The sequence below is a fragment of the Oncorhynchus mykiss genome, chromosome 25, assembly GCF_057628025.1.
Source record: "Oncorhynchus mykiss isolate SJ-2025 chromosome 25, ASM5762802v1, whole genome shotgun sequence".
Lineage (NCBI taxonomy): Eukaryota > Metazoa > Chordata > Actinopteri > Salmoniformes > Salmonidae > Oncorhynchus > Oncorhynchus mykiss.
The window spans coordinates 37,444,799-37,468,078 of NC_143046.1; the positions used below are offsets into that span (position 1 = coordinate 37,444,799).

At 41.5% G+C, this 23,280-nt stretch overlaps 1 long non-coding RNA gene across 5 annotated transcripts in view; it reads right to left on the reverse strand.

Annotated features, from left to right (window-relative positions):
- Nucleotides 1-23,280, reverse strand: part of LOC149971810 (uncharacterized) — a 152,741-nt gene that overhangs the window by 74,945 nt on the left and 54,516 nt on the right. For 3 of the 5 annotated variants that reach the window (XR_016491691.1, XR_016491692.1, XR_016491690.1), the window contains exon 1: nt 4,637-4,722. The exons of the other annotated variants lie outside the window; for them this stretch is intronic. This is a non-coding gene — a long non-coding RNA (uncharacterized LOC149971810). Of the gene's footprint in view, nt 1-4,636; nt 4,723-23,280 lie in introns of those variants that run through there. 5 annotated transcript variants of the gene reach the window in all.

The following is a 23,280-nucleotide window of genomic DNA, read 5'->3' on the forward strand; positions in this document are numbered from 1 at the left end:
GTCATGTGTGGAAGAGAAGCCCAGTGAAAAGCCAACTCTCCTTGTCTCTTAACTTATCTTATTTTCAGGTTGTAACATTTATAATAATGGTATTTAATACATTTTTATAAAATGTTCTGCAATGTGTTCAATCAAACACTGAAAAAGAGTGATACTCTCAAAGGTATGTTTAATGCTCTGTAAACATTCAATAGCAAAGCGCTGCATTGGTGGCTTGTCCACCAAAACAGTGTAAAATGAACCTTGTGCTTGTATCTATTACAGGTTCTTGTGCCACTTATTAGGAGACTGTGAGGTAGGTGTATCTCTCAGGTTTACCTGATGACAGGGCATCATGCCCTGGTTTGTTGTGTACTGAATGTAAAGAAGGGAAGGCCAGAGGAGAAAGCCTTTTTGTGCAAGTAGCTTCTGTGTAACACTAGGTTTATTCCTCATTCATTACTCCTGGTCATTGGAATACACAGGTCATACATGGCCCTACTACATGTTTCAAGCAAAAAAAGTATGTTTCCTACTCTAGTTCACATGCCTTTAGATCTGTGCACTGGATGTATCACAAGCAAAACGTGTTGCATACCTCATTTGATTATAACGACCATTGGGTAGGTGTTTGTGGGCGATGCATCCACTGCATGGAGCCAAAGGAATCTGGACCCCATTTCAAACAGGTGTTTTCACAATAGTCCAATGACAGTTATTCCATGAGATATCAACAACTGTTTTGGGGGAACTACAATCAAGGAAAGAGTGATAAATGTCAAAGGTTAAAATTCCCCTGGAATATCTCTCAATCTCGGGATGGTGGGACTGAGGCTCATCGTGAGAGTATGCATGACTTGAGACTGATGCATTTGTTTACTGTATTCTAGTATTTCTTTGTTTTTTTATTTTGCTTCTCCAGTGCACAGTCGAGAGCGCTTGCAGAGGATGAGAGATATTTGGACAGTTCATGTTGACCCGATTAGCGATTAGGAGGGTGGCCTGCAAAACAGCAAACCACCCTGGGCCAAGCTGGATGACTCTTGTTAGTTGATAATATGCAGGTAAGCATGATATTCAAAGATAAGAATGAAAGTGTTTTCAAAATAATCAAGCAGAGTACTGGCAGGATTCATCCAGCTTGGCACAGATCGAGCCTCTGCGGGGGTTACTTTCATTTCAGGCCCTGCTTAGCCTAAATGCAGATACTATTAGCACTTTTTCCTTCTCTACTGAAATGAATTATCCTTCAAGAATTAATTAAGTGGATTTCAATGTTTTATTCAAGGAACTAAAACCTTGATACGGGTGCTTGAATTTTATTTCTGAAAATATGTAGAAACCCTGATGTGTGATTTTAATGATAATACAAATAATTTAAAGGAAGGTTTTCATTTATCATTCACTGATTCATTCATTTAATTATTAATTGTTGGTTTTAATATACTGGTGACATCCACAAAGGCAAGCTAGCAATGACTATCATTAGCATTTAGTGGGGGCAAATAAGCATGCACAAGCAAATCATTTACTGACATTTATGGGAGCGACGTTATCGGAGATATACGGGACGTGTAAATTTGTGTAAATTTTCAGAAATGCACACTTGCACACACATTCTCGTTGAAAATGGCAGATTTGGGCACTGAAAAGCGCCTAAATTAGAAAGCAGTGGCTATACCATAACATGCTACACATTATTTCAGAGCTCAAGCTCTACACTTCACAGCGCTGTATGGGTTCTGAACTCGAGCACTGCACACGACAAGAAATTGCCCCCATTCGTCACGCTAATTAGGCAACTTTTGCAAATGTTCTGTTGTCTGAGGAAGGGAAATGCTGTGAATTGAGAGCTCGAGGGTATTTTTATCGAGGAGATGTTGTGGATTATAATAAATACTGCTTTGATGTCATACAAGCAAGCAAAACACCAAATGTGTACTTCACATTTCCACATCATAGAACTCATGTCATATACGTACACTAAGTGTAGAAAAATTAAGGACACCTATGATCCTTTATTGATGTCACTTGTTAAATCCACTTCAGTCAGCGTAGATGAAGGGGCGGAGACATGTTAAATAAGGATTTTTAAGCCTTGAGACAACGATTGTGTATGTGTGCCATTCATAGGGTGAATGGGCAAGACCAAAAAATATGAGTGCCTTTGAACGGGGTATGGTATTAGGTGCAAGATGCACCGGTGTCAAGAACTACAACGCTGCTGGGTTTTAGACTGCTTCGCCACTCGGGAGGCGACATCCAGCCGACTTGACACAACTGTGGGAAGCATTGGAGTCAACATGGCCGAACATCCCTGTGGAACAACACCTTGGGGAGGGGGTGTTTGATTTACAGTTACAAGATGACAGGGCATCATACCCTGGTTTGTTGCGAACCGAATGAGCCTATGTTTGTATATTGTGAAGAAAATTGGTCACGAAAAACACACCTGAATGCACTCATGACTCATCTCTATTCACACCAAAATTACGATCTGTTTCTCTGAATTTCCTTGTGAAAGCCTAACACTGTAAGATTGCATTGTATACCTTGGCTAGTCATATTGGCAATACAACAAGATACAACAAGATTTCAAATGATGCCCACCTGACCCAGATTGCGATTTATAACAGGCCATTTTTGGATAGAGTCAACAACAGCAATTGTGAGATGCTTGGAATGCAGGATTGTGTTCCAAACAAAACAACTACAAGTGTGCTTGCTCTAGTTCTCCAACAGCACTGCTAGGAGAGCTCAAAAAACACCTTTAAGTTAAAGACACTTCTTTGAGTCATAAAAGTACATTTAAATTACTTACAAACTGTGGACACTTTGGAGAGGTGTGTGGTCACCTGAAGAAACCAGATAGTCCTCTTACTCAAACCCTTGTCATTTTGTTTGTCTCATGTGGCATCTACCCCACATGTTCCAGGAATATTTTAATCATGTATCCAGAGAATTTTCAGATTTAGTTATCAAGAAATGCGGTCAAAAGTACAGCAAATGTAATGCACATGAAATCAACAGTGTAAGATTTGGATTTAGTCTTGTTTCAGGTGAACTGATGTGTCTTCAACTTTGGTCTAATCCTTTTCCCAAATTCTCCAAACTTTTCCCTTTCAATTGCCACCAGACTTGTCTGTATGCTTTTCATATTTATTCTGTAAGAAACATTTCAATGTAGCCCTACCCATAAAGGCCAATTCCCTGGAGTGTAAAGAGTTCAAGGTAAAACAAATGTCAATTTTGATCAAATTAAAATATTTCTTTCAAGAAATGTATACACTTGTTTGACAACCCTGTTTTGTAAGCTTTTCAATTATATTGAACTCAACCATTTATCTTTTACATTGTGGAAGACATGGATGTCTCATGGTAGGGTGGAAAATGGGTCAACTTTGAGCAACTTAACCTCCTAAATATTTTTGCAGTCAGGTATATTAATTATATTAATTTCTGACCACTTCTTCCATGGGCAAGTATGGATAGAAAGTTGCATTCAAATCAAAAAGGGTTTGAAATCAAATGGAACGACCCATAGTTGTCACGCCCTGATCTGTTTCACCTGTCCTTCTGCTTGTCTCCACCCCCTCCAGGTGTCACCCATCTTCCCCATTATCCCCTGTGTATTTCTACCTGTGTTTGTCTGTTACCAGTTTTCTTGTTTGTTCATGCCTACCAGTGGTTTGTCGCTGCTCCTGGGTTTCTCTTTCTCATCCTCCTGGTTTTTGACCTTTTGCCCATCCGCCAGACCACTGCCTGTCTCTGAGCCTGCCTGCCGTCCTGTACCTTGCTCCACCTCTGGATTACCGACCTCTGCCTGCCTGCCGTCCTGCACCTTGGCCTCTGCTCTGGATTATCGGCCCCTGCCTGCCTTGACCTGGAGTTTGTTGTGTACGTCAACAGCGCTTCCCTTCTTTTTGTCTACGACCAATAGTTAATGTATGCAAAAGTACTCTACATTTTTACAGTAGGTGGAGAGGAGCTGTACTGTAGATTCAAGACTTCTCGCTCTGTGTCTGTGTGTCTGTGTGTGTGTGTGTGTGTGTGTTACAATATCCGGTAATCGTAGCTGTACAGTGGCAAAAGCAACTCTCCATGGAAAGGCACATTTACGGGGTGGAACACTCCAGCGCGTAAGTCTGAAAGTACAATTTGTGGGTGTACAGCCGTAGTCGGACCTGCACATCTCCGATAAACACTTTGTGCGCCTTTGTCAGCTGCACTAAATCTACGTTCACATCTGCCCATGTCTCTTCCATAAATGTTCGTTCACTTGTTTGTTGTGCATGCTTATTTGCCGCACTGAATGATGCTGTCACTGGTATATTAAAAACACTAATTATTGAATTATGAATGACATCTCTTCAACAACTGCAGCAGACAATCTTATGAGGTGGTGTTGACCAGAGGGCCTGTGACAGCGTGATATAATAGACAGCTAAATGTTCAATTGTAAGTAAGGACAAAGCATTTTATTAGACATGTAAATGTTAAATTGTAAGTAAGGACAAAGCTTTTTACTAATGCATTTCACAACCAAAATGACAATACTACTACAGTTGTATCTGCTTGGCTGGGGAACTAGCCTAATAGTTTATCAAACTGGGAATTTTTTATTACAACTTTTCAGATTTCACAAAACACAAATTACCTGTCAGTGTTGATGACGCTGTCGGCGTCATCAGGGCAGCAACTCGGTTCACTATCAGAGGCATCATGATGGCATTTCCTTTTCTTAGGAGTCGAGGGAGACAGCCAAATACGTGAATACAGACTCAAGCTCATTACCATAACGCAACGTTAACTATTCATGAAAATCGCAAATGAAATGAAATAAATATGCTAGCTCTCAAGCTTAGCCTTTTGTTAACAACACTGTCATCTCAGATTTTCAAAATATGCTTCTCAACCATAGGAAAACAATAATTTGTGTAAAAGTAGCTAGCTAGAGTTAGCATTTCGCGTTAGCATTTAGCGTTAGCATTAGCGTTAGCATCCAGCACGCAACATTAACAAAAACATAAAAGCCTTCAAATAAAATCATTTACCTTTGAAGAACTTCTGATGTTTTCAATGAGGATACTCTCAGTTAGATAGCAGATGCTCAGTTTTTCCAAAAAGATTCCTTGTGTATTAGAAATAGCTCCGTTTTATACATCACATTTGGCTACCAAAAAAAATCCATAAATTCAGTCCTCAAAACGCAAACTTTTTTCCAAATTAACTCCATAATATTGACTGAAAACATGGCAAACGTTGTTTAGAATCAATCATCAAGGTGTTTTTCACATATCTCTTCATTGATACATCGTTCTTGGACACATGCTTTCTCCCCTGAATCAAATGGTAAAGTAGAAGCAGCTGGCAATTGCGCACCGAATTCGACGCAGGACACCAGGCGGACACTTGGAAAATGTAGTCTCTTATGGTCAATCTTCCAATGATATGCCTACAAATACGTCACAATGCTGCTAAGACCTTGGGCGAACGACAGAAAGTGTAGGCTCATTCGTTGCGCAATCACAGCCATATAAGGAGAGAATGGAAAACAGAGCTTCAGAAATTCTGCTAATTCCTGGGTGATGCATCATCTTGGTTTCGCCTGTAGAATGAGTTCTGGGGCACTTACAGACAAAATCTTTGCAGATTCTGAAACTTCAGAGTGTTTTCTTTCCAAAACTGTCAAGAATATGCATAGTCGAGCATCTTTTCGTGACAAAATATCGCGCTTAAAACGGGAACGTTTTTTATCCAAAAATGAAATAGCGCCCCTAGAGCTCTAACAGGTTAAAGAGATTGTGCTATTTTTCAAGGTATGTTTATAATTGAGGGATGATAACAATCGTTTACTTTTTTTCTGTTCGACAAAGTGCACAGACTGATCCCCAGGTCATGAATGGTTGCCGGGACCTGCCTGAAGGAGAGAAGGTGGGTGTCATAACATGCAATGGTTTAGTGACCTCCAAAAGTAATTTAATTCACTGTTCAATTGCCATTTTCACAGCTTGTCAAGCAAGACCTCGGAATAAAAGTGTGTAATGCGAGACAAGTACCCTTGTGACACCTCCATTTTCTTCCTGTCTCCCTCGACTCCTAAGAAAAGGACATGCCATCATGATGCCTCTGATAGTGAACCGAGTTGCTGCCCTGATGACGCCGACAGCGTCATCAACACTGACAGGTAATTTGTGTTTTGTGAAATCTGAAAAGTTGTAATAAAAAATTCCCAGTTTGATAAACTATTAGGCTAGTTCCCCAGCCAAGCAGATACAACTGTAGTAGTATTGTCATTTTGGTTGTGAAATGCATTAGTAAAAAGCTTTGTCCTTACTTACAATTTAACATTTACATGTCTAATAAAATGCTTTGTCCTTACTTACAATTGAACATTTAGCTGTCTATTATATCACGCTGTCACAGGCCCTCTGGTCAACACCACCTCATAAGATTGTCTGCTGCAGTTGTTGAAGAGATGTCCAGTTTGCAACAGGACATTCAGCATAGAGAAGAACATCAAGGGAGCCCTCATCAGCATCATGCAGACATGCTCTCAATGTGAGCATTTCAATGAATGGAACAGTCAGTCACCCGTCAACGGCAATAGCTTATGATATCCCAAGTGTGTTTATATGTGAGCAACCAGTATCTAGGGGACAGGAGCTGACCAACGATGCATTAAAGCGGCTCTGGCAAAGGCCTTACCTCTTGCCTGATCACCAACGGTGATCAGAATTAGGTTGGTTTATTCTGACCTGTTCAAACTTCAACATAGTATATGTTTGTTTGTCAGATATCACCTATCCTAACTGCTATTGGTAATAGAACAGTGACTGTGTGTATGCATTCAAAAATGAATCTATTAACCTCTTGAAACTAGGGGGTACTATTTTCATTTTTGGAAAAATAACGTTCCCAAAGTAAACGGGCTATTTCTCAGGACCAGGTGCTAGAATATGCATATACAGTGGGGCAAAAAAGTATTTATATATATATTGTGCAAGTTCTCCCACTTAAAAAGATGAGAGGCCTGTAATTGTCATCATAGGTGCACTTCAACTTTGACAGACAAAATGAGAAAAAAAATCCAGAAAATCACATTGTAGGATTTTTTATGAATTTATTTGCAAATTATGGTTGAAAAATAAATGTTTGGTAAATAACAAGTTTATCTCAATACTTTGTTATACACCCTTTGTTAGCAATTACAGAGGTCAAATGTTTTCTGTAAGTCTTCACAAGGTTTTCACACACTGTTGCTGGTATTTTGGCCCATTCCTCCATGCAGATCTCCTCTAGAGCAGTGATGTTTTGGGGCTGTTGCTGGGCAACACGGACTTTCAACTCCTTCCAAAGATTTTCTATGGGGTTGAGATCTGGAGACTGGCTAGGCCACTCCAGGACCTTGAAATGCTTCTTACGAAGACACTCCTTCGTTGCCCGGGCGGTGTGTTTGGGATCATTGTCATGCTGAAAGGTGTGTGTATGTATGTGTGTGTGTATATATATATATATATATATATATATATATATATATATATATATATATATTGCTCAAAAAAATAAAGGGAACACTAAAATAAGACATCCTAGATCTGAATGAATGAAATATTCTTAGTAAATACTTTTTTCTTTACATAGTTGAATGTGCTGACAACAAAATCACACCAAAATGATCAATGGAAATCAAATTTTTCAACCCATGGAGGTCTGGATTTGGAGTCACACTCAAAATTAAAGTGGAAAACCACACTACAGGCTGATGTAATGTCCTTAAAACAAGTCAAAATGAGGCTCTGTAGTGTGTGTGGCCTCCACGTGCCTGTATGGCCTCCCTACAATGCCTGGGCATGCTCCTGATGAGGTGGCGGATGATCTCCTGAGGGATCTCCTCCCAGACCTGGACTAAAGCATCCACCAACTCCTGGACAGTCTGTGGTGCAACGTGGCGTTGGTGGATGGAGCGAGACATGATGTCCCAGATGTGCTCAATTGGATTCAGTTCTGGGGAACGGGCGGGCCACTCCATAGCATCAATGCCTTCCTCTTGCAGGAACTGCTGACACACTCCAGCCACATGAGGTTTAGCATTGTCTTGCATTAGGAGGAACCCAGGGCCAACCGCACCAGCATATGGTCAAGGGGTCTGAGGATCTCATCTCGGTACCTAATGGCAGTCAGGCTACCTCTGGTGAGCACATGGAGGGCTGTGTGGCCCCCCAAAGAAATGCCACACCACACCATAACTGACCCACTGCCAAACTGCTCATGCTGAAGGATGTTGCAGGCAACAGAACGTTCTCCACGGCGTCTCCAGACTCTGTCACGTCTGTCGTGTGCTCAGTGTGAACCTGCTTTCATCTGTGAAGAGCACAGGGTGCCAGTGGTGAATTTGCCAATCTTGGTGTTCTCTGGCAAATGCCAAACGTCCTGCACGGTGTTGGGCTGTAAGCACAACCCCCACCTGTGGACGTCGGGCCCTCATACCACCCTCATGGAGTCTGTTTCTGACCGTTTGAGCAGACACATGCACATTTGTGGCCTGCTGGAGGTCATTTTGCAGGGCTCTGGCAGTGCTCCTCCTGTTCTTCCTTGCACAAAGGCGGAGGTAGCGGTCCTGCTGCTGGGTTGTTGCCCTCCTACGGCCTCCTCCACGTCTCCTGATGTACTGGCCTGTCTCCTGGTAGCGCCTCCATGCTCTGGACACTACGCTGACAGACACAGCAAACTTTCTTGCCACAGCTCGCATTGATGTGCCATCCTGGATGAGCTGCACTACCTGAGACACTTGTGTGGGTTGTAGACTCCCGTCTCATGCTACCACTAGAGTGAAAGCACCACCAGCATTCAAAAGTGACCAAAACATCAGCCAGGAAGCATAGGAACTGAGAAGTGGTCTGTGGTCACCACCTGTAGAACCACTCCTTTATTGGGGGTCTTGCTAATTGCCTATAATTTCCACCTGTTGTCTATTCCATTTCCACAACAGCATGTGAAATTCATTGTCAATCAGTGTTGCTTCCTAAGTGGACAGTTTGATTTCACAGAAGTGTGATCGACTTGGAGTTATATTGTTGTTTAAGTGTTCCCTTTATTTTTTTGAGCAGTATATATATATTCCATGTCAGATATATATTTTCAATTTTTTTATTCAAATGGAATGGAGTAGAACAGCAAACACACACGGCCACTGCGCCTGCTACTCCTCTCCATTTCCATATGAAATAGCCATTGGGTGCTGTTCAGGGGACGGCAGGCCCACAACAATGGCCGGAGTTGAATGAAACAGCACTTCACCTTAGTGACTGTTCCCTCTGCTCTATATAATACGTTTCTGTTTATTTTATGTGATGATAAAAGGCTCATACAATACAAATATTTTTTAAATGTTTTCTTTCACAGTGATAGCGACTCCGACTGGGAGCCCCCGGTGCCAAGCTGCCTGCTCTACCTCTGCCCCCAGTGGTGTTCATATGCCACAGTTCATTGCTGCAGGCATGATTGTGCCTCAGGGCCAAAAGGGCACAGCATGGAGGCGTCGTTGTGTTCTGTGTCGCATGAACTGCACCACTTGTTCAGTTTGCCTCAGCTTTACATCAGAAAGAGACTGCTATGGGACATGGCACAGGCAGCAAAATATTGTGTAGAGGACTTCCAAAGGGTGTACTGTTTTTTTAAAAATATTTATTTTCTAATATTTTTTGTGTGTGTGTGTTAGAATTGCTTTTTGATATGTTGTATATAGTTATTTGCACTGTTGTATATAGTTACAGGTCATTTCACCAATTCGGCCACTTGGGTACATTTGGGCAACTTGTGTGGGACACCTGTGTGACTTCATGCTAAATGTCATGTAGCTCACCCATTCCTGAAGTTATCAGTCTGAAACCTTGCACACCTACAGGTGCCCTCTTGTGTTATCCATCAAAATTATCTACAGCATCCTATCTGACTGTGTGGCTATTTTAGTACATGTGAAAGATGATGCTACAACAATAAAAAACAGAAAACGTATGCTCTTTCTTTCTCTTTACTTCCACCAGATCTACTGTGTTATACATTTCCACAAACTCAGAATGTTTCCATTCAAATGATACCAATAATATGAATATCCTTGCCTCTGGGGCTGAGCTACAGGCAGTTAGATTAGGGTATGTCTTCAGGCGGAAATTGATAACAAGGGATGCAGCAATAAGAGTTAAGCCAGCTCTTGGAGACTTGCAAGATGGTGTGATGGAGCCCTGACCAACAGAAAGGCTGGGTACTGACATCTCTGAAGGGAGAGCGACATGGCACTCAACACATCCCTCATATGGGATAGAAGGTGATTATGAATAGAGTACAGCAAAAATGTCCTGTATTTGCAACATCCTTTTCATTCCATGTGTCACTGATGAACTCTGCCTCAACTTTGCCTATTTCTACAGATGGAAAGGATCGTTTGATGCCGAGACAATAATTGGGTAGGTTTTATCTGACCTTTTCAAACTTCAACATAGTACCTGTTTATGTGTCATATTTTACCTATCCAAACTGTTGTTGGTAACAGTGACTACAGTATGCGTGTATGTCTTCACAGAAACATGTAGGGTGCCAGCACAAGGAGACTTGCAAGATGGTGTGATGAAGTCCAGACTTATAGACAGGCTTCATACTGTCATCTCTGAATGGAGTGAGACCTGGCACTCTGCATTACAATTTTACAAGAAAACATTTACTTGTATTTTTTTATTTTTTATTATGGCAAGACCAGCTCAAATAAGCGAAGAGAAATGACAGTCCATCATTACTTTAAGACATGAAGGTCAGTCAATCCGGAAATTGTCAAGAACTTTCTTCATGTGCAGTTGCAAAAACCATCAAGCACTATGATGAAACTGTCTCTCATGAGGACCACCACAGGAAAGGAAGACCCAGAGTTACCTCTGCTGCAGAGGATAAGTTCATTAGAGTTACCAGCCTCAAAAATTGCAGCCCAAATAAATGTTTCACAGAGTTCAAGTAACAGACACATCTCAACATTAACTGTTCAGAGGAGACTGCATGAATCAGGCCTTCGTCGTCGATTTGCTGCATCAAAAAAAAACACTACTAAAGGGTACCAATAAGAAGACTTACTTGGGCCAACAAACACAAGCAATGGACATTAGACCGGTGGAAATCTGTCCTTTAGTCTGATGAGTCCAAATTTGAGATCTTTGATTCCAATCGCTGTGTCTTTGTGAGACGCAGAGTAGATGAACGGATTATCTCTGTATGTATGGTTCCCACCGTGAAGCATGGAGGAGGAGGTGTAATAGTGTGGGGGTGCTTTTCTGGTGACACTGTCAGTGATTTATTTAGAATTCAAGGCACACTTTGCCTACATGGCTACCACAGTATTCTGCAGCAATACACCATCCCATCTGGTGTGTGATTATCATTTGTTTTTCAACAGGACAATGACCCAACACACCTCCAGGCTGTGTAAGGGCTATTTTTTATTTTATTTTTATTTCATTTCACCTTTATTTAACCAGGTAGTCTAGTTGAGAACAAGTTCTCATTTGCAACTGCGACCTGGCCAAGATAAAGCATAGCAGTATGAGCAGACAACACAGAGTTACACATGGAGTAAACAATTAACAAGTCAATAACACAGTAGAAAACAAAGGGGGAGTCTATATACAATGTGTGCAAAAGGCATGAGGTAGGCGAATAATTACAATTTTGCAGATTAACACTGGAGTGATAAATGGTCAGATGGTCATGTACAGGTAGAGATATTGGTGTGCAAAAGAGCAGAAAAATAAATAAATAAAAACAGTATGGGGATGAGGTAGGTGAAAATGGGTGGGCTATTTACCAATAGACTATGTACAGCTGCAGCGATCGGTTAGCTGCTCAGATAGCTGATGTTTGAAGTTGGTGAAGGAGATAAAAGTCTCCAACTTCAGCGATTTTTGCAATTCGTTCCAGTCACAGGCAGCAGAGTACTGGAACGAAAGGCGGCCAAATGAGGTGTTGGCTTTAGGGATGATCAGTGAGATACACCTGCTGGAGCGCGTGCTACGGGTGGGTGTTGCCATCGTGACCAGTGAGCTGAGATAAGGCGGAGCTTTACCTAGCATGGACTTGTAGATGACCTGGAGCCAGTGGGTCTGGCGATGAATATGTAGCGAGGGCCAGCCGACTAGAGCATACAAGTCGCAGTGGTGGGTGGTATAAGGTGCTTTAGTGACAAAACGGATGGCACTGTGATAGACTGCATCCAGTTTGCTGAGTAGAGTGTTGGAAGCCATTTTGTAGATGACATCGCCGAAGTCGAGGATCGGTAGGATAGTCAGTTTTACTAGGGTAAGCTTGGCGGCGTGAGTGAAGGAGGCTTTGTTGCGGAATAGAAAGCCGACTCTTGATTTGATTTTCGATTGGAGATGTTTGATATGAGTCTGGAAGGAGAGTTTGCAGTCTAGCCAGACACCTAGGTACTTATAGATGTCCACATATTCTAGGTCGGAACCATCCAGGGTGGTGATGCTAGGCGGGCATGCGGGTGCAGGCAGCGATCGGTTGAAAAGCATGCATTTGGTTTTACTAGCGTTTAAGAGCAGTCGGAGGCCACGGAAGGAGTGTTGTATGGCATTGAAGCTTGTTTGGAGGTTAGATAGCACAGTGTCCAATGACGGGCCGAAAGTATATAGAATGGTGTCGTCTGCGTAGAGGTGGATCAGGGAATCGCCCGCAGCAAGAGCAACATCATTGATGTATACAGAGAAAAGAGTCGGCCCGAGAATTGAACCCTGTGGCACCCCCATAGAGACTGCCAGAGGACCGGACAGCATGCCCTCCGATTTGACACACTGAACTCTGTCTGCAAAGTAATTGGTGAACCAGGCAAGGCAGTCATCCGAAAAACCGAGGCTACTGAGTTTGCCGATAAGAATATGGTGATTGACAGAGTCGAAAGCCTTGGCAAGGTCGATGAAGACGGCTGCACAGTACTGTCTTTTATCGATGGCGGTTATGATATCGTTTAGTACCTTGAGTGTGGCTGAGGTGCACCAGTGACCGGCTCGGAAACCAGATTGCACAGCGGAGAAGGTACAGTGGGATTCGAGATGGTCAGTGACCTGTTTGTTGACTTGGCTTTCGAAGACCTTAGATAGGCAGGGCAGGATGGATATAGGTCTGTAACAGTTTGGGTCCAGGGTGTCTCCCCCTTTGAATAGGGGGATGACTGCGGCAGCTTTCCAATCCTTGGGGATCTCAGACGATATGAAAGAGAGGTTGAACAGGCTGGTAATAGGGGTTGCGACAATGGTGGCGGATAGTTTCAGAAATAGAGGGTCCAGATTGTCAAGCCCAGCTGATTTGTACGGGTCCAGGTTTTGCAGCTCTTTCAGAACACATTTGACCAAGAACGGGAGTGATGGAGTGCTGCATCAGATGAACTGTCCTCCCCAATCACCCGAGTTGGACCGCAGAGTGAAGGAAAAGCAGCCAACAAGTGCTCAGCATATGTGGGAACTCCTTCAAGACTGTTGGAAAAGCATTCCAGGTGAAGCTGGTTGAGAGAATGCAAAGAGTGTGGAAAGGGTGTCTACTTTGAAGAATCACTAATATAAAATATATTTGGATTTGTTTAATGTTTTTTGATTTCTACATGATTCCATATGTGTTATTTCATAGTTTTGATGTCTTTGCTATTATTCTACAATGTAGAAAATATAAAAAATAAATAAAAATCCTTGAATAAGTAGGTGTGTCCAGTACATGGATGAGCGATTTGCCGTCTCTGTCATGGAAGCCATGGTTGTCCTTTGTATGAAGATGTAATCCTCAGACAGTTTTTTTTATGCAACAGCCTTCTGTGTTCTCTTTTTGACTCCCTTTTTCGACTCCTATTTGCAATCATACTCTGCTTCCACCAGGCATTCCAGTGATTTCAAAACTCGGTCAACTTTTTCTGTGACAACAACACTGTTGATCACTGTTTCTTCCCATCACTGTCATCAGAAGACTCTGCAATGTCTGGTTCAATCTGACAACCCAGATGTTCTAGCCATGTCTGAATCCTGGCTTAGGAAGGCCACCAAAAATCCTGAAATTTCCATCCCTAACTATAAAATTTTCTGACAAGATAGAACGGCCAAAGGGGGCAGAGAGAGCCTGCAGAGTTCTGTCATACTCTCCAGATATGTGTCCAAACAATTCGAGCTTCTACTTAAAAAAATGTACCTTTCCAGAAACTATGTTAGATGGCCTCAATCTCACACAATTATCAAGGAACCTATCAGGTACAACCCTAAATCCGTAACCATGGGCACCCTCTTAGATATCATCCTGACCAACTTCACTCCAAATACACCTCTGCTGTCTTCAATCAGGATCTCAGCGATTATTGCCTCATTGCCTGCATGCATAATGGGTCCGCGGTCAAACAACCACCTGTCATCACTGTCAAACGCTCCCTAAAACACATCAGCGAGCAGGCCTTTCTAATCTACATGGCCCGGGTATCCTGGAAGCATATTGACCTCATCCCGTCAGTAGAGGATGCCTGGTTGCTCTATTAACCAGTTGGATTTAGGGGGCGCTATTTTAATTTTTGGATGAAAAACGTTCCCGTTTTAAACAAGATATTTTGTCACGAAAAGATGCTCGACTATGCATATATTTAACAGCTTTGGAAAGAAGACTCTGACGTTTCCAAAACTGCAAAGATATTGTCTGTGAGTGCTACAGAACTGATGTTACAGGCGAAACCCAGATAAAAATCCAACCAGAAAGTGCTGCATTTTTTGAAACCGCCTCATGCCAATGACTCTTCATATGGCTGTGAATGAGCTTACGTTTTCCACGTTTTCCCCAAGGTGTCTACAGCATTGTGACGTCTTTTTAGGCATTTCCCTTGAAGAATGGCTGTAAGGGACCATATATGGCATGTGGTCACATGGTGTCTCCCGCAGAAAACCTTTGCGTAAAATACTGAGGTAGCCATTTTTCCAATCGCTTCTTATGAGAAACCAACTGCCTCGACGGATATATTATCAAATATATTTCTTAAAAACACCTTGAGGATGGATCCTAAACAACGTTTGCCGTGTTTCTGTCGATATTATGTAGCTAATTTTGAAAAAAGTTTGGCGTTATGGGTGTAGCATTTTTCGGTCGATTTCTCAGCCAAGCATGGTGAAGAAACGGGAGCTTTTTCGCCTACAAAAATAATATTTTTGGAAAAAAGGAACATCTGCTATCTAACTGGGAGTCTCCTGAGTGAAAGCATCCGAAAGTCTTCAAAGGTAAATGATTTAATTTGGTTGCTTTTCTTATTTTTGTGAAAATGTTGCCTGCTGCCAGCAATTCCTAACATTCCTAGCATTATGCCACGATAAACTTACACAAATGCTTGTCTAGCGTTGGCTGTAACGCATATTTTGAAAATCTGAGATGACAGTGTTGTTAACAAAAGGCTAAGCTTGTGCTTGAATATATTTATTTCATTTCATTTGCGATTTTCATGAATAGGAAAAGTTTATAGGGGTATTTATGTCCGTTGCGTTATGCTAATGCGTTTGAGGCTATGATTACGCTCCCGGATACGGGTTTGCTCGTCGCAAAAGGTTAAAGTGCAATTGCCCCTGCGATATGTCACTTTTCAGGGAGGTCAGGAATCAATATACTCAGCCTTAGCTTTCCTAACCGACTATATTTTTAAAACAGGAATTTGCATAATTCCAAAATGTTTTGGGACACTGTAAAGTCCATGGAGAATAACACCACCTCCTCCAAGCATCCCACTGCACTGAGGATAGGACATCTAGGATAATTGATCATTTCAATAATAATTTTTCTACGGCTGGCCATGCTTTCCACCTGGCTACCCCTACCCTGGCCAAAACCTCAGCACCCCATGTAGCAACTTGCCCAAGTGCCCCCCTCTCCGCTTCTTCTTCACCCAATTCCAGACAGCCGATCTTCTGAAAGAGCTAAATATCTGGATCCCTACAAATCAGCTTGGCTAGACAATCTGGGCCCTCTCTAAAATGATCTGCCGAAATTGTTGCAACCCCTGTTACTAGCCAATTCAATCTCTCTTTCGTATCGTCTGAGATCCTGAAAGATTGGAAAGCTGACACGGTCAACCCCTCTTCAAAGGGGGAGACACTCTAGACCCAAACTGTTATAGACCTATGTCCATCCTGCCCTGCTTTTCTCAAATCTTCAAAAGTCAAGTTAACAAACAGATCACCAACCATTTCGAATTCCACCGTACCTTCTCCACTATGCAATCTGGTTTCCCGAGCTGGTCATGGGTGCACTTCAGCCACACTCAAGGTCCTAATTAATATAAGAACCGTCAATCACTGTATTCTTATTGGCTGACTCAATAGCCTTGGTTTCTCTAATGACTGCCTTGCCTAGTTCACCAACTACTTCTCAGATAGAGTTCAGTGTGTCAAATCGGAGGGCCTGATGTCTGGACCTCTGGCAGTCTCTATGGGTGTGCCACAGGGTTCAATTCTCAGGCTGACTATTTTCTCTGTATATATCAATGGTGTGCTCTTGCTACTGGTGATTCTCTGATCCAACTCTACACAGATGACACCATTCTGTATACATCTGGCCCTTCTTTGGACACTGTGCTAACAAACCTCCAAACGACCTTCAATGCCATACCACACTCCTTCCGAGGCCTCCAACTGCTTTTAAATGCGAGTAAAACCGATTGCTGCCCGCACCCTCCCGCCCGACAAGCATCACCACTCTGGACGGTTCCGTGACTTAGAACATGTGGACAACTACAAATACCTAGGTGTCTGCTTAGACTGTAAACTCTCTTGCCAAACTCACATTAAGCATCTCCAATCCAAAATGATCTAGAATCAGCCTTCTATTTCGCAACAAAGCCTCCTGCACTCCTGCTGCCAAACATTCTCTTGTAACACTGACTATCCTACCGATCTTTGACTTCGGCGATGTCATTTACAAAATAGCCTCCAACGCTCTACTTAGCCAATTGGATGTAGTTTATCACAGTGCCATCCGTTTTGTTACTAAAGCCCCATATACTACCCACCACTGCGACCTGTACACTCTCGTTGGCGGCCCTCACTACATATTCGTCGCCAAACTCACTGGCTCCAGGTCATCTATAAGTCTTTGCAAGGTAAAGCCCACCTTATCTCAGCTCACTGGTCACCATAGCAACACCCACTCATAGCACGCGCTCCAGCAGGTATATTTCACTGGTCATACCCAAAGCCAACAATTCATTTGACCGCCTTACCTTCCAATTCTCTGCTGCCAATGACTGCAACTAATTGCAAAAATCACTGAAGCTGGAGTCTGATATATCCCTCTCTAACTTAGAGCATCAGCTGTTGGAGCACCTTACCGATAGCTGTACCTGTACATAGCTAATCTGAAAATAGCACACCCAACTACATCACCTGCAAATAGTTAATTACACTCTTTTTCTTTTGCACCCCATTATCTCTACTTGCACATCATCATTTGCATATCCATCACTACAATTTTAATTCTAAATTGTAATTATTTTGCTTCTATGGCCTGTTAATTGCCTCTTCTACATTTGCACACACTATACATAGAATTTTTCTATTGTGTTATTGACTGTGTGTTTGATTTTGTCGCACTTGCTTTGCCTTATCTTGGCCAGGTTGCAGTTGTAAATGAGAACTTGTTCTCAACTGGCCTACCTGGCTAACGTCTCTAGGGAAGGGGGCAGCATTTGGAATTTTGGATGAAAAGCCTGTCGAAATTAAACTGCATTCTACTCAGGCCCAGAAGATAGGATATGCATATAATTAGTAGATTTGGATAGAAAACACTCTAAAGTTTCCAAAACTATTAACCTGTTGCGGTGAGCAATCCCGTAATCGGGAGCGTAATTATAGCCTCAAGCTCATTACCATAACGCAACGTTAACTATTCATGAAAATCGCAAATGAAATAAATATATTGGCTCACAAGCTTAGCCTTTTGTTAACAACACTGTCATCTCAGATTTAAAAAAAATGCTTTTCAACCATAGCTACACAAGCATTTGTGTAAGAGTATTGATAGCTAGCATAGCATTAGGCCTAGCATTCAGCAGGCAACATTTTCACAAAAACAAGAAAAGCATTCAAATAAAATAATTTACCTTTGAAGAACTTCGGATGTTTTCAATGAGGAGACGCTCAGTTAGATAGCAAATGTTCAGTTTTTCCAAAAATATTATTTGTGTAGGAGAAATCGCTCCGTTTTGTTCATCACGTTTGGCTAAGAAAAAAACCCTGAAAATTCAGTCATTACAACGCAAACTTTTTCCAAATTAACTCCATAATATCGACAGAAACATGGCAAACGTTGTTTAGAATCAATCCTCAAGGTGTTTTTCACATATCTATTTGATGATAAGTCACTCGTGGCAGTTTGGTTTCTCCTCTGTTCAAAATGGAAAAATGCGCGCACCTGGAGATTACGCAATAGTTTCGACGGAGGACACCGAGCGGACACCTGGTAAATGTAGTCTCTTATGGTCAATTTTCCAATGATATGCCTACAAATACGTCACAATGCTGCTAACACCTTGGGGAAACGACAGAAAGTGTAGGCTCTCTCCTTGCGCATTCACAGCCATATAAGGAGACATTGGAACACAGCGCCTCAAAAATCTGGCTCACTTCCTGTATGAAATTTAATCTTGGTTTCGCCTGTAGCATTAGTTTTGTGGCACTCACAGGTAATATCTTTGCAGTTTTGGAAACGTCAGAGTGTTTTATTTCCAAAGCTGTCAATTATATGCATAGTCGAGCATCTTTTCGTGACAAAATATCTTGTTTAAAACGGGAACGTTTTTCATCCAAAAATGAAATACTGCCCCCAGAGGTTCAAGAGGTTAAAACAATGTATGTGAGTATAACAGAACTGATTTGGCAGATAAAAACCAAAACCATTCAGGAAGTAGGATTTGTTGTTGTTGTAGTTTTCTATTCAATTCCAGTACAGTATCCATTGACTTAGGACTCAAATTGCAGTTCCTATGCCTTCCACTAGATGTCAACAGTCTATCGAAATTGTTTCAGGCTTCTATTCTGAAAAATGAGGGAGTAAGAGCAGTCTGAATGAGTGGAACCTGCCGTGTCACAGAGCTTTTTCATGCGCTTGACCGAGAGATTGCCTTTCTTGTTTACCTTTTATATTGACGACGTTATTTTCCAGTGGAAATATTACAGATAATTTAGGCTAAAAACAACCAGAGGAATGAATATAACATCGTTTGACATGTTTCTATGAACTTTATGGATAATATTGTTGTCTGCCTGTTGTGACTGCGTTTGAGCCTGTGGATTACTAAAGAAACCGTTCAAACAAAACGGAGGTTTTCGGATATAAAGAGAGACTTTGTCGAACAAAAGGAACATTTATTGAAAAAACTAATGTCTTCTGAGTGCAAACATATGAAGATCATCAAAGGTAAGTTATTATTTTTATCTCTATTTCTGACTTGTGTAACTCTTCTAGTTGGCTGGTTACTGTTTGTAATGATTTGTCTGCTGGGCTATGCTCTCAAATAATTGTAAGGTATGCTTTCGCCGTAAAGCATTTTTGAAATCTGACACCGTGGTTGGATTCACAAGAAGTTAATCTTTAAACCTATGTAAAATAGTTGTCTTTTCTGAATTTTATATTGAGTATTTCTGTATTTGAATTTGGCGCTATGCAATCTCACTGGATGTTGGCCAGGTGGGACGCTAGCATCCCACATACCCTAGAGAGGTTAATAAAATAAAGGTGAAATTAAATGAAATTAAAATTAAAATGTTTTTACCTAAATCAAGGATTTCCTAATTTCCTCATGCTACATGGCAGACCAACCCGAACTCATCTCTCGGCATGTCTAGCCCATTCATTATCTCAGCCAATCATGGCTAGCGGGAAGGTTCCTAACTTTTTCCATTGCTAAACCAACTAGGCTCATCATAACAATTGTATTTGTATTTACAGATGGCATACAAGTTTGTTATTAAGGCACATGAAATTTCACATGTTCCAGAAGGAATTTCTGACCCAAAACACAGTTTTACATTCAAATTACTCTCATGTGAAGTAGTGAAGTGCAAAATATGCCTCGTTTCATGAAACGGGTCACATGTGATTGTCCCACCCTGCTATCTAACTAAATGTAAGTAGCTCTGGATAAGACCGTCTGCTAAATGACTAAAATGTAAATGTTAAATGAATGTAAATATGGCTTTGCAAATGTCAAAAGTAATAACACGTCTAGGTTTATAGAGGACAAATGGGCATCTGTGAGGCAGCTGGGGCCAATATTTGAAGTCGCACACACACACACGTCGGGATGCAGGTGGCATTATCCTGTTTGGGTGAGGGGCCATGATATTATGGCTTTCTGTAATTGAGATGGCTTTGGCTTAAGGGAGGGAAGATTACTGGCTTTGTGGTTGAACAGATGCTCAGTGGTTGCCAGCAAGCACCAAGTCAAACAGCATTCATGATGGACCCTTTGATTATTTATGACAGTATTAAGTCAATACCCTCAGCATCCTTCTCTTTTCAACCTCCTGACCTTCCTCTCTGTCGTGTGATATGTTGGGATTCCTCTGACTCAGAGAGTGAGGATAATGTCATATCCTGTCTTTTAAGATGAACTGGTTCATATGGTGGCTTTGAAAAGTAGTGCAGCATTTAGGGATTCCAGTTTCCACATGCTGACTTCTCTACCTAACCAGTATATCACCTCACAACAAATATAATAGTAAATTGTTAATTTTTAATCCCCAGGAGAAGACATTGAGAAGACATTACCTCACACATTTTTCCATCCATAGTAATGTCATGATAACTAAGTTACTTAAGTTCATTTTGATTAAATCTTTGCAGTTCAGAGTACATTACCTCCAGTTTGGAGATGACACTGTCACTGTTGTCAGCAGAAGCCATCTTTTTGGGCTCAAAGGTAACACGGAATGACGGATCACACACCCGTTCCATTCATCATTATCAAGTGTGAGACAATGCCGCTGTAAATTTGTACCTGACATTTTCCAATTTCCATTTAATGAAACTGTGAAAAGCAATTACAGTCCCAATATAATACAATGTAAATGGATCAAACAATAGGCTGTGAGCTGAGCATCTGTAACGAGTTTTGTGTGTTGCTGGTGAGAGAGTCAGGTGCAGGACAGCAGATACGAGTAAAAAAACGTGCTTTACTCAAAAAAGACAAATATACAAAGTAACATCTTGAGCACACACAGACGAACCGAAATTACAATAAACAATCACTCACATATACAACATGTAGAACAGGGGGTTAAATAATAAACAAGTAATTGAATAAGTGAAGACAGGTGTGATAAGACAAAGACAGAACAAATGGAAAATGAAAAGTGGATCCGCGATGGCTAGAAAGCCGGTGACGTCGACTGCAGAAAGCCGCCCGAACAAGGAGCGGGACCGACTTCGGTGGAAGTCGTGACAGCATCGTGACATGCCTCAGTAAAATATCGCAGTGGTTTAAACACTGAAACTTGCCAATGGAAAAGGTGCCTCAGAACTTCTTGCAGGGATAATAATGAACGTCCCTAAAATGGCTTACACGCAGTGTTCCTGTGTAACTAAGAGGCTTGGCTTGAGACCTGGCACAAAGTGCTAATACACCAAGGACACATGTGCCATGTTAACACGATTTTAAATAAGATGGTGTATAGAAGATGGACTTGAATAACGCCTGCTGCTACAGTACTGCAAAGCTTTCTCCTTTCTGAGCTCTTTCTTTGAACATTCTGCACAACCACATACATGTAATCAATCTGTAGAAATGTATATATCAAGGTTCAAATAAAACAGTTTTATAAAATATAATCAAAATATCACATATCTTCACGCATCGCTCAATGTCAAACCCAACTGCTTCCTCTCATTGCCCGGGCTGATATTGGCACAATGGATGAGCATCTCGACCAAAGAATAAAACGTGCCACTGGCCTTCCTCCAGATCCCCGTGGTGGTAACTGAAAGATATGCTGAAAGGCCTGGTGGAGGTGGAGATCCATCTGCATAAGATGCTCTGTTGTTCATTGAGCAAACTCTACTGGACGTTAATGGCGGCCATTGTTTGAAAACATAATGAGGCTAGATTTTGCTGTCCTCTGCGGTCTCTTCCAGACTGTTTTCCTGGAGTTGAATAAACATGGTTAAATGACAGGGTTTATAAATGGGCCCCCATTTTCTCTCTGGAGAAAGCTTTTGGAGACACATAATACTATGCATTCAGGGCTTTCTCTGTTTGTGCTCTACTCAAATGGTTCCAAATATAGCACGGTACACGGTCCATCCCTGCCACAGCGAATGGTTTAAAACCAACACACAACACAACAGAACACACAACCCCACAAATGTACTCTTTCAGTTGAAGAAAATGGTGGCAGTGAAGGTTGGTATTAAAGTGTTTGGTAGTAGGGGTAGTACCCTGTGGGGTCATTCCACGTTCAAAAGAACAAGAAATAGCATTTCTACAACCACCATCTCAGATTATTCTTAAATCGTTTCTGTAATTAGTAATAGACACGAGTAGCATTCCTAAAACATTATTTTGTTGAAATATAATTTGATCTCAGAGAAATTAGGCTACTTTATTGTACCCAAATTGGCCACTTCCATTCATAGGATTCAGATAATATTCAATAAATATAGTATCCAAAATCCGATTAGGACCAAACTTCTTCCTACCAATAAATAATGACATCAGAAATCCAAAAGCCAAATATGGACCCCCACACCCAAGCCAATCCCACTCCAACAACTAGTATATAGTATAAATTATCTGTTTGACAAGTACTCAGCCCACAGTCCTTGGTAGCAGAGGAGGCACTGTGTTATCCTCAAAGCGTGCGAATAATGTGTTTAGCCTGACTACTTGACAAGTAGTATGTGGTTTGGAGTATTGCTTCTTCATACTGTGTAATGTATTCCCTGTGAATCTGCTAATGGCTTTTTTTGGCCTTGGTCAGATACATTTGTTAATGAAGTTGCTTTTGTTATTTACCATGAAGTAGTGTGAAAGTACCATGTTTTGACCACCGGATGCCGCTGTTCTTAATATACCGTCGCACCCTTTTATCCATTCTGCTGATCTCTTGTGTTTATTGAATAGATCACAGCATTTATTTTTACAACTTATGAAAATAAATTGTGTGGTCATTCTCACAATTCAAGCCAGTCCTCCGTGAAAGCAATTCAGTTTGTCCGTCTCTTAGAAATCTAATACATCAACCCAACTCTCCA